Raw genomic sequence first — 10,799 nt, 5'->3', positions numbered from 1 at the left:
GGTCGATAGGTGTGAGTGGTGACTGAATTCCGCCAATATATAACCCAAGGTCCGTCATACGTAAATGCTACATCATCGTCGGACACCCTGAGGTCTCAATGTTGTTCTGTTATCGGGGTACATTGGGGCTGCGATGTGTCCGTTTGTGGATCCACGGCCTGCTCGATGTCATTGGTTAGGATGGAGTGTATATGTAACTCTGTGGCCGACTGGCTATCGTATCCCGGAACCTCCTCCTGTGTGAGCACATTAACCTGCGGTGTCGTCGTAGTTGAGGTCGACTGACGGCTTGGGTATTGTGGTGGTTGGTGCACGGACCCCTGTGGTGGCGTAGATCGCTGTCCCATAGTCACCTCTCTCTGCTGCTGACTAGTGTCTGACGTCCGTGTCCTCACATCCTGCCCCTCATGCTGGGCAGCTCGGTAATGATGGCAGCTCGGTTTGTGTCGCAACCCTGGAGGTGCTTGTGCGCGGCAATCGTTGCATGTCGTTGGGTTAGTTGTTGGAGTCGGGCGTTGTTGCCATTGTTGCTGCTGACGCTGGACTATGTGCGGGCTAGGTCTACTATTCGTCGTCTCCCCCCGGGCTGAGTCCCCATTGTGACCTCGACGATTGACTAAACGTTGAGTCGAACGAATCTGGGCCTTCTGGATATTAGTAATTCATGAGTCTCCATGAGTTGCCACTTTGCATGTAACTGTAACGTGCGCTCATATGTCCGGGATCCTAAGGTGTTCTCCAACAATTGAACTATGCAGTGGTTGAGCAAATTTTGCTTAAAATCTGCATCGGTCTGACAACGCTCGTGTGCCCGACGATGATTCTCCATAAGGTATATCATCTGTTCCATCACTGGAACATTACTAAGTTTCTGGTGTCCCGCTGCTAATTTGCGAAATGTGGGGTCCACCGTAGCCTGAGTCTCGTGTGAACAGATTTGTGTTATTTGGAGTTCTGGTGTCCATGCAACTAAACGTCGGTGATTAGATTTTATATAATCAAGTGTAGATTGTTCGGCTTTAAAATGGCTTAACACCTTATAAAGCCAACGAAGACTCCATGCTTCGTCGAGACCCGAAATCTGCGCATTCTTAAGGGCTTCTCGCAATGCCCCTTTAGTGTCGCGCTCCATAATGTTGCTGAGGTTATACCGGTTCGAGGGCCACTCCGGCCAACTACGGGGTTCCTTCGCCGGTCGTGAGTCATGGGTTGCTCTTAATGTCTGGAGTACACCTCTTAGTGCCTCCGCTCGTGGCAAGTTGTTGGCTTCCAATGCACTACATAATTCCTCCGACAATTTGAGCATACGCGCGTGCAAGGCTTGGCGGTCCGCCGCTATGCTATCTGGTGTAGGAGGTGTGGCCTGTTGAGCCAACCGTCGACGCTTCTCCGATGATGTGGCTTGACTCGACGGTGTGCATTCAAGCAGCCTGCGTGACGGTAGACTGTCATTCATAGCTTCTCGTACAAATTGTTGGCTCTGACGTTGTGCTTCTAAAGACGTGTCCATGTTGTCACGTCGATTATCCAGTGCCTCCCTCCCGTGAGGGTTCTGTGTAGCTCTACGTTGTTCCTTTGCAAAGTTTTGACGAGATATCATTCCCTGGTGTGTATCGCCTTCGTCCTGATCCGACGTTGTGTACCCTAACCCATGGCGGGCATCGTCGGCTCCTCTAATGCGGAACTCGATGTTGTCCGGTGATGAAGGTGTGTTCCCTCGTCGCAGTCGACGCAAACGCCGTTCATATTTCTCTAATAGCGATTGCTGTCGCCGAAGTAGGCTCGTCATTTGCTCTGGCGTGTCATCGTCTCTACCTCGGCTCTGTCGTCTCTCTTTAGTATGAGAACGAGGGCGCTTACTTGTAACAGCCCGTGATGCCTCTCGAGAAGCTGTCCCCTCCTGATAGTGAGCCTGCGACGTCGAATGTGGTGCTCTCATTAGTTGGGAGTACTTCGTTCACGATCCGTGAAGTCCACGTCACTCGGAGTAGTTATTCGCCCGTCGCGTTGTTGTTGTGCTGTTAGTGTCCGCTGGAGTATTGTTTGGTTAGTTCGACGTTCTGACTCTAAGTCCTCCGACACTTCTCCATCCGTATCTATTCGGTCCTGAGTACGTCGTCGGAAACCTCGTTGATGGATGCCACCCCGTTCACGTTGTTATGGGGATAGCTATTGCTGCCGACGACTCTGTCGAATGTTAGCCATGGTTGAAGTAAACTTATGTTTGTCTATTGATAGCAATGTCACGTTATCTCTGCCTCTCTTCCGCCTTAAGTAGTCCACTGCTTAGTCATGTCATCGCTTTTCGAATACCCTGAAGCCCCGTTGACGGTACATACATCGTCTACGTCTTGCTCTATTTCGTAGTGTCGACGCATCGGCGTTGTCCCTGCATAGGCAATCGTGCCTTAAGCTAATCCTGGGTCTCGTTGTGGATGCTCTTTTACTCTTCCAACTAACCCCTGCTCTTGGCTCACGTGTCACTGCTCTCTCGGTAACTCTTTGCTCCCGACATTCGCATTCCATCTCATCTAAGCACATGTTCTTTACTCCTTTCAAAGCTCATCTAATCCCCCACCGATTGTCGCCTCTAACCTCTCGTAGCTAATCAGTTTGTCCACCAAATCACCCGTCGTTCTCGTCTGGGATCCCGGGCTTACGCAAGCACTTGTTTCTTCTAACTCGCTGGGACGACGCACACCCCCATTGAACGCACACACATATTGCCATTGCTTCGTGTTCACGTACACATTGATGTCACTTGCTTGCATGTTCATCACTTCTGGTACTAACTTATTTCAGATTATTGTGCTCTATATTGGTGTATGCGCTTATTGTGTGTGCAACTTACTTCCTGTCTGTTTAACACTTGCTGCAATGCACATCTCTTCGTGTTACCGTCTTTGCATGAATATCTGTTACCGTGAATTCTTTCCCATGTCATACTGCCACTCCGATTATGTCTGACCACTATTTCTTATTTCACCAGGTTACTTGAGTACTATACATGGCGCATCTTACATATATATCCCTATTTGATGTTTTCTTACGTACCTGATTGACGTGTCCGTCTACATTCCTTGTTGTCTTGGTGATCTTCCAACTTTTACACCTACCTTTGTTATCCCTTATATGTGTTCCACTTCGTCTTCTGTAATCTGCCATCCTTCTTCCTTGTCCTCTTCAACCTTCCTGGTGTGGCTCGGCTCTGGCGAAGGTGTTGGTGCCCATAACGGTGCGGATGTTTCTTGATGTGGTGTGGTTCGGAGTGTCCATGTCGATGTAAAGGTACACACTCCTTGGTTTTGTTCTAACATATCACTTCCTCCGGTTCGCTTGGCTACCGTAACATCTTCGGTGTCAATACATAGTACCCTTTGTCTGTTAATAACTCCGTCGCTAATCTCTATCCGCTCTATTCTCTCATTCAAGCGGTCTACTTGTTGACGAGTGTGCATACGGAGTCTACGATTGTGTCGTCCCATGCGTCTGGCTTGTCTCTGGATTTCTGAGGTTTCTCTATTCGTCTCCGCCTCAGACGCACTACTGCTGTTTGGTAGAAGTGCTGGCATGCTATCACTAGTATCACTACGAATAAAGCCACTATCTGTGTCATCTACTAACGGTTGTTCTATGTTGACCACCGTCATTTCCGTTTCTGATGTCTGAGACATCTCTCTCTTCTTTGTGTTGTGTACAAAACAATATACTTTTACACGGGATCCTATAGTGCCTACTAACTTCGTCCCCTATTCAGGAATAGTTCAATTAATGTACAACATCTAAGTCAGTTAAAAATGTAGCAAGTAGTCGAGGATAACTGTATCTCAACGTACTCCCCTCGTACAAGGGGAGACGTTGTTCATTTATTGAACTAAATCCTGTGACTATCACTTTAACTTGATTGGATAAACCCAGTTCAAAATGTAGTCTCTAATAAAAACCCAAATATCAAATAACCCCTAATCCTAAATAAACCCTAATCCTAAATAAACCCTAATCCTAAATAAACCCTATCAGGGACTTCTTGACTACACACACTATGACATGAACATTCGACAATACGATACACCCTCGGCCTACCTCACTCAAGAACTGGATACCCCTAGCTACATGCGAGTGCCGCAAGGATACGATCTCATCGAACATCTATTGGACCCGTCTCAGAGAAAACTATACGAAAGGCACAAGCAAGGAGACACAAAGGTTGTATGTCGAGTTGACCGTTGCGTATACGGTCTACCACCTAGCGGACACTACTGATTTAAAGCTATCCATTGGTTTGCTATACAACACAGTTATAAACAAGCACAATCGGATGGAGCACTGTTCATCAAACAAATACACAGTGGACCTTGTTTCATTTTTGTACACGTAGATGACAAAATTGCAGCATGTCAGAGTAAGACTGACGGACAGAAACTAGTTGACGCAATGAAAGGCGAATGGAACACTGTTGATATGGGCCTACCGTTATGGTTTCTCAAGTGCCAAGTGGAAATACACCCTGGAAGAGTACGTCTCCATCAACGACAATACCTAAGAGAAATATTGCAGTAATGGGGGTTGATAGATTGTAAACCAGCATGGGTGCCAATTCTAGAATCGGACTATGAAGTAACAGACAAACATGCATATCTCCCGGAAAAGGCGGCCAGCTCAGACGTCCCAACAACACACAATACAACAAGCTAGTGGGTCAGCTACGATACCTTGTAGATCAAAAACGAGTGGATATATGCTTTGCAGTTTCGATCCTAAGTCGCTATCTGATAGCACCTCAGTACCACCACTTCAGAGGTGCCAAGCGCTGTTTGAAGTATCTCGCTGGCACTCAGGACTTCGGACTTGAATACACGAACAAAGAACCATGTATTCCCTATCTGAGTGCAGACAGTAGCTTTGCTAGCGATGACACAACAAGACGATCCACCACCGGGCGAGTGGGCATTATAGCAGGTGCACCATTCATGTGGGGAACAAACTTGCAACGAATAGTAACAACGTCTACAGCAGAGGCAGAATACGCAGCACAATCTGATACAGCCAAAGACGCAGTATGAGCTAGGAATCTCTTCGCAGAATTCGGCATTCCGCTCGTAGAACCCACCACCATAGAACAGGACAACAAGTCAGCAATACTAATGGGAAATGGTATCACGAAATCCCGCCGTACAAAACATGTCGATCTACGATATCATCACACCAGGGAACTCACATCGAACAACACCATCAAGCTAACATACATACCATCAGAACAGCTACTCAATGATTTCTTCACGAAGCCACTCAGCCGAGAGAAGTTTACCAACATACGCGACAGACTAATGACTCAGATGCCAGTATCAACATAGTCCAATTTATAATAAAGGTAAGTACTTTAAGGTAAGCAGGTGTCAAATGCTTTGTGCTTCTATCTCTGACTGCAAAATATACAGATATTTCGTACCTTGTAAAAGGAGTGTGTACAAACTGTTTGTATTATATGTAAAAATGAAATTACAAATAATGTACACGCAATATATAACTATATATTTGTTCATATAATTGTTCCTATCGATAAACACTTTACCTGTGCGACTGTGTTTTGACATTAAATACTCTGAAGTTAAAGTTGAATCCCGCAGACAATTTGTATTCGTCGATACACATAATAGTAGTAACTTACTGGTTCTTTTTAATTTTTATGCGTGATATCGTAAAAGTTGCATACCTATGACAATTTGTATAGAAATTCACTCGCAAGGTACAAACAAAATTGTGAATTTCGCAGCCCACAGACCCTACAGGGACCACAACCTCACACTGTCTCCACCCCCACCCCCCCCCCCCCAACGCGCCCCCTCTATGTATTGTGAGTACTAACACAAAATCAAAATCAAAATCAAAATCAAAAATTTCCACCGGAGCCTGAAATTTTGTCCTCAATGGGTAGAACTTATCGCTACACGAATTTCGTTGGTCAATTCGATCAAAAATTTAACTGTTTTTTAAAAGCAACCATACTAAGGATAGCAGCCAGACCGCAGCATAAGAGCCGCACATTCCAAGACCCAAGGGAAAATTTTAGCCTCACAGTCTCCGAGTCTCAGCCTCTCAGGTCACATCCCAAAGTCAAACCAATATGCCACAACGCAGACGGGAGCTGTCCCCCAGCATCCACGCCACAGTACACACCGATTCAGTAAGCAAAATGCATTTTTCAAGAAAATCTCGAGTATTTTTACCTGCGATATTGTGATGCCTGTCCCCGTACAGAAGATTATCCGCGCCAGTCGTGAAGCCTGTCACTGTACAGGAGATCGTCTACTCTTCAGAAAAATCAACGTTTTCAACAATTTCCATCGAGACAATACTCAACAGCACCAATTCGTAAACGTCGTCGACAAATATACATTGGTTCAACGCTTATCGCCCAATCCATCTACAGAGTCAACAATTTCACAATCCAGGTCTTAAGTCTTCAGCCTTCATTAGTCTTTAGTTTCCAATTTTCAGCCTTCAGACTTCAGCCCTTGTTGATTGTAAAATTGAGGGGGAGTGAGAGACTACAGGTCTCAGGCCAGATTTTACGGCAAGAAACCATCTTTGATTTAGAGAAGTTATCAGAGTTAGCTCACTCCCGAGAGCTAATCAAGTTGCTCAAATTACTCTCAAGAGTTGAGTTATTACTTAAGCGACTTCCGAGAGCAGATTTAGTTTCTCAACCGATTCACGAGAGTGGATTAAGCATGTCAACCACAACATATTATTAATAGCTACGGTTCTATGTGAGTCATAATCTATGCGGAAAGGCATCATGTGATCAGCGTGAGATTTAGTTGCAGAGAAGTTGAAATAGAAAGGCATCGAAGTGTTAAAGTGTTCCGCATAAGGTTTCTCATACTGACCATATGAGGTTTTACCCTGGCTAGCCCAAGCGGCTGAACACTAGCACAAACACCTTAGGTATAAAACCAAAGGTGAGGTCAGAAATAAATACAAAGCTTTGCACTATATTTAAGGTCTACTACATTGTATTCTATCAACTAGGACCAAACTTTCCCAGTGACGTCACTAGGACCAAAAATCTCATTAAGATCACTAATTTCTCATATTTATGACAAAATAAACACAGGCCCACACGTGACGATATAAGCTTGACTAATAAACACCATTTAAACCCTCACAAATGCAGGGAGCAACGCAACAAGCTACCGCGCCACACAGGAAGGTAAACACTTCCTACGGAAATGCAGTAAAGCGAGACTAAAATAAACTCAAATTTCATGTATATTTATACAAATTACTAGCAAATATAAGAGGGGTGAAGCACGCATTCGCACAGAATATAGCAAGAGTCTTTACTAATAAACTGCAACACCCACACACCAACACAGACATCTCAAGATACCAAAGACAACCAGTGCAGGCGTGTATGGTGGTGAAGAAGAGGGTGTTGAGAAGGATGGTGCAGATAATAGCCCAGTAAGGGGGTCAAGCCCAGGCAGAGGCTCAAGTCAGCCAACACCAGCTGGGACACCCATTCTAGCTTCAGCAATACGGCGAGAATATAGACAAGAGCATATGTCAAGGCAACCACGTCCTGGTTAGTAGGTTTGTATCCAAATTAGAACAAACAGCACCGGTGCCTGTAGCAACTCTACACATGGTGAGAGTTGGCATTCATGACCAACGCCAGAACGACGCATGTTAATCGTCGACACAGAGCTCGGACGAAGATATGATCTAGCTATCAATGAGTGTGGTGACGATGAGGAAGATGAACTCATTCAAATCAGTCAATACATCAGTGAGTTAGAACTTATGCGTTCACGCTTAGGCGATATGATCAATGAACCTACACTTTCTAAACTACTAAACACCTCAGAATTTCCAAAGTTACCTAGAGACAGTTATTTCAAAATGGAAAATTGTGAAGACGTTATAGAGGTTACTACACAATGCAGAGACCTGTTCTTAGCCAAGTCTATGTCAATATGTCAGTACCCAGCTGCAACGGAGAAGACCAAGGTAGTGCTCAATGAGTTACGAGACTCTGAATCACAGATGGCCAAGCACTACATGGGTCCTGAACAATACAATAGAATCATTATTGACAGACTCAGACACCATCCAGTAGACTATCTGTTAGAGAAGTTTCGCAACGACATGCAGAATAAGACACTGAACGTAGAAGTGCGTACACACACAGCGATTGCATAGAACAATGCAAGTGTTAGAGGAGCGTTACCGTAACTCGGACAAAGAGCCTATACACATACAAATCCTCAAGGTCATAAGATACCAAGCACTCACGTACTATGGACAACAGGATAAAGCAGATGCCAATATCAAGGCAGACAAGCAACCTGATGAAAGTGAAGGTCACATATTTGATATGAAACACATGTTTCACTCTCTTCCTGAAGCAACCATTGGAGCAACAGCCAAAGTGCAGGCAAATCGGTTGTATAGAGACTGCAAGCGACACAGCTCGCAGACAGCTCCCCAAAGTCAGTTCAGGGTGGTACAACCACTACGACCAAACGACACAAACCGGACAACAGGGTACCTAAGCAAACCAAACAATTAGGACAAAGCCATGCCCTTATTGTGAGGTGATGCCAGCCCCACATCGCCTCAGTCAATGTCCCATGAAGGCGTGGATCAGACCAAGCAGGCTGAGGAGCGTGTCAGGAATGATGTGCAAGTAGTGAGATTGTTTATTACCTCCGACCAGGTAGAAGACATCATAGATGGCGATGAGCACTGAAACAACTGGTGGGCGGAAGCAAACATGATTGACCCGGCTGACAGGCTCAATGTAAATACAACTGAAGAAACGTTGTTAATAAATGCAAATGATATAAATTACCAACCTTCACCTTTACTTCCCGCACCACGAGATCAACGATTACACATTGACATACATATCAATGGCAACACATACAACGTACTAGTAGACTCTGGCGCACAACGTTCATGTATAGATAAGAGTATAGTAACGTAATTATATCTCTCTATCAGGGCACAACCGGGCTCTAAAAACCCTAAGCCCTATACAACTAGCACAAACAGATGCCAGAATACAAAGAACAGGGTCAACCCAAGTATGTGACATTAATTACGGAGAAAGGAAAACCTCTCAGTGTTTTGAAGTGTGGAACCTCCCAGACAAGAAGGCACCAATACTTCTCGGTATGGTCATTCTACCACACATAGGTATATACATAGCCGGATTAATCAATCCACTTATACCAACAGATGCAAAATGGAAATCACTGCCCACGCCACATGAAGAAGACCTTGAGCATGAACAAGAAGGTTTTAGAGAGTCATTTGCAAATCTCTTAGACACCAATGCGAACATACCTTCTGACGTACATTGCAACCTACCAGGCTCGACAGTCACAATATCTGCAAATGAAATTGATGTCAGACAAATGAGGCACGCCAAAGTCAACTTTGTAACTCACAAGTATATTCCGCAAACGGATAAAAACGTACAAAGGTGGCTTACAAATGGACACATATACAAACGTACCACAACGACAACGGTGAACCTACCTTTGTTATCGACAAGAGAACAGAAAGTAAGAACATGTTTAGACTTATGCGAAATCAATTACCAATATGAACAAGACAAATTCGTGCTACCAAAAATAAAGGAAGTTCCACACAAACTACAAGGAGCACAATTCTACTCAAAGTTCGATCTCACAGGAGGGCCCCACCACTTCCCAGTAGACGAAGCAAGCCAACATTTCTTCATATTCTCGTGGAGAGGAGCGCAATACTCATTCAAGTCCGCGCCGTTTGGACTACACTCACTCACAGCACAATTCCAAAGAGTAATAGCAAATCTGCTCATAGACATCAAAGGAGTACAAGTGTATATAGATGACATAGTCATTGCAAGTCTTACAGGAGAAGAACACTGCAAGACAGTTCGTGAAGTAATCAAGCGACTGAATGGAACAAACTTCCAACACAACCATAACAGGTGTGCCTTCGAGGTCAAAGTGGTCAACATTCTAGGGGTGAAAGTCACCACACAAAGACTCTAAAGCGGATCCTGAAAAACAGAAAAGAATCGGCATTAAAGGCAGGGCACAAGCCGATATTAGCCTAGTCCGTCAACACAACACTGAACAAAAGTTCAAAAGAAGATCAAACACTCCTGTTAAAACAATGAAACATAAAAGTACAAAATTTAACGTATACTATGGTGATCAAGGGAGCCACAAATATCAGGTAAGGTTAGATGGATACTAGAGTAGTCCACCAGAGACATGACGATGCACACGAACAGAACGAACGCTATAAATGCACCTAAACAAAACATACCACTAGAAATACGCACACATGTCTTTCTAGAACACCACACACAAATATGTGAATCAATTACATGAATCCAAAGCAAAATAGAGAAAAGGAGCATAGAACACAACACTATCTCGAGTAAAACGCATGAAGCATACACCACAGGAACTAGCAATATACCCCTAGTGAAATCAGTAAAAACATGAACTCGTACAGCATTATAAGAACAATTCTTAGATGAGGCCAAACATAAATCATATATTTTAAGCATCACTGAGATGAAATCAATTCCTAAGCATCTAATTTAAAGTTTTATTGCAGCCCCATAATAACGAGACTCCTCAAGTTGTACAAACCCTACTTACGGGACACTAGTATTGAGTTTAACGCGAGGACTAGCCACAAAATATAAACATAGGGCAAAATTAGACATTCAACAGGCAGACTTGTAGTAAACACATCAAAATACGATACTAAAACCTACTGAGTCTCCC

Source organism: Sphaeroforma arctica, assembly GCF_001186125.1.
Source record: "Sphaeroforma arctica JP610 unplaced genomic scaffold supercont1.17, whole genome shotgun sequence".
Taxonomy (NCBI): domain Eukaryota; class Ichthyosporea; order Ichthyophonida; genus Sphaeroforma; species Sphaeroforma arctica.
This window is presented reverse-complemented; position numbering follows the sequence as displayed.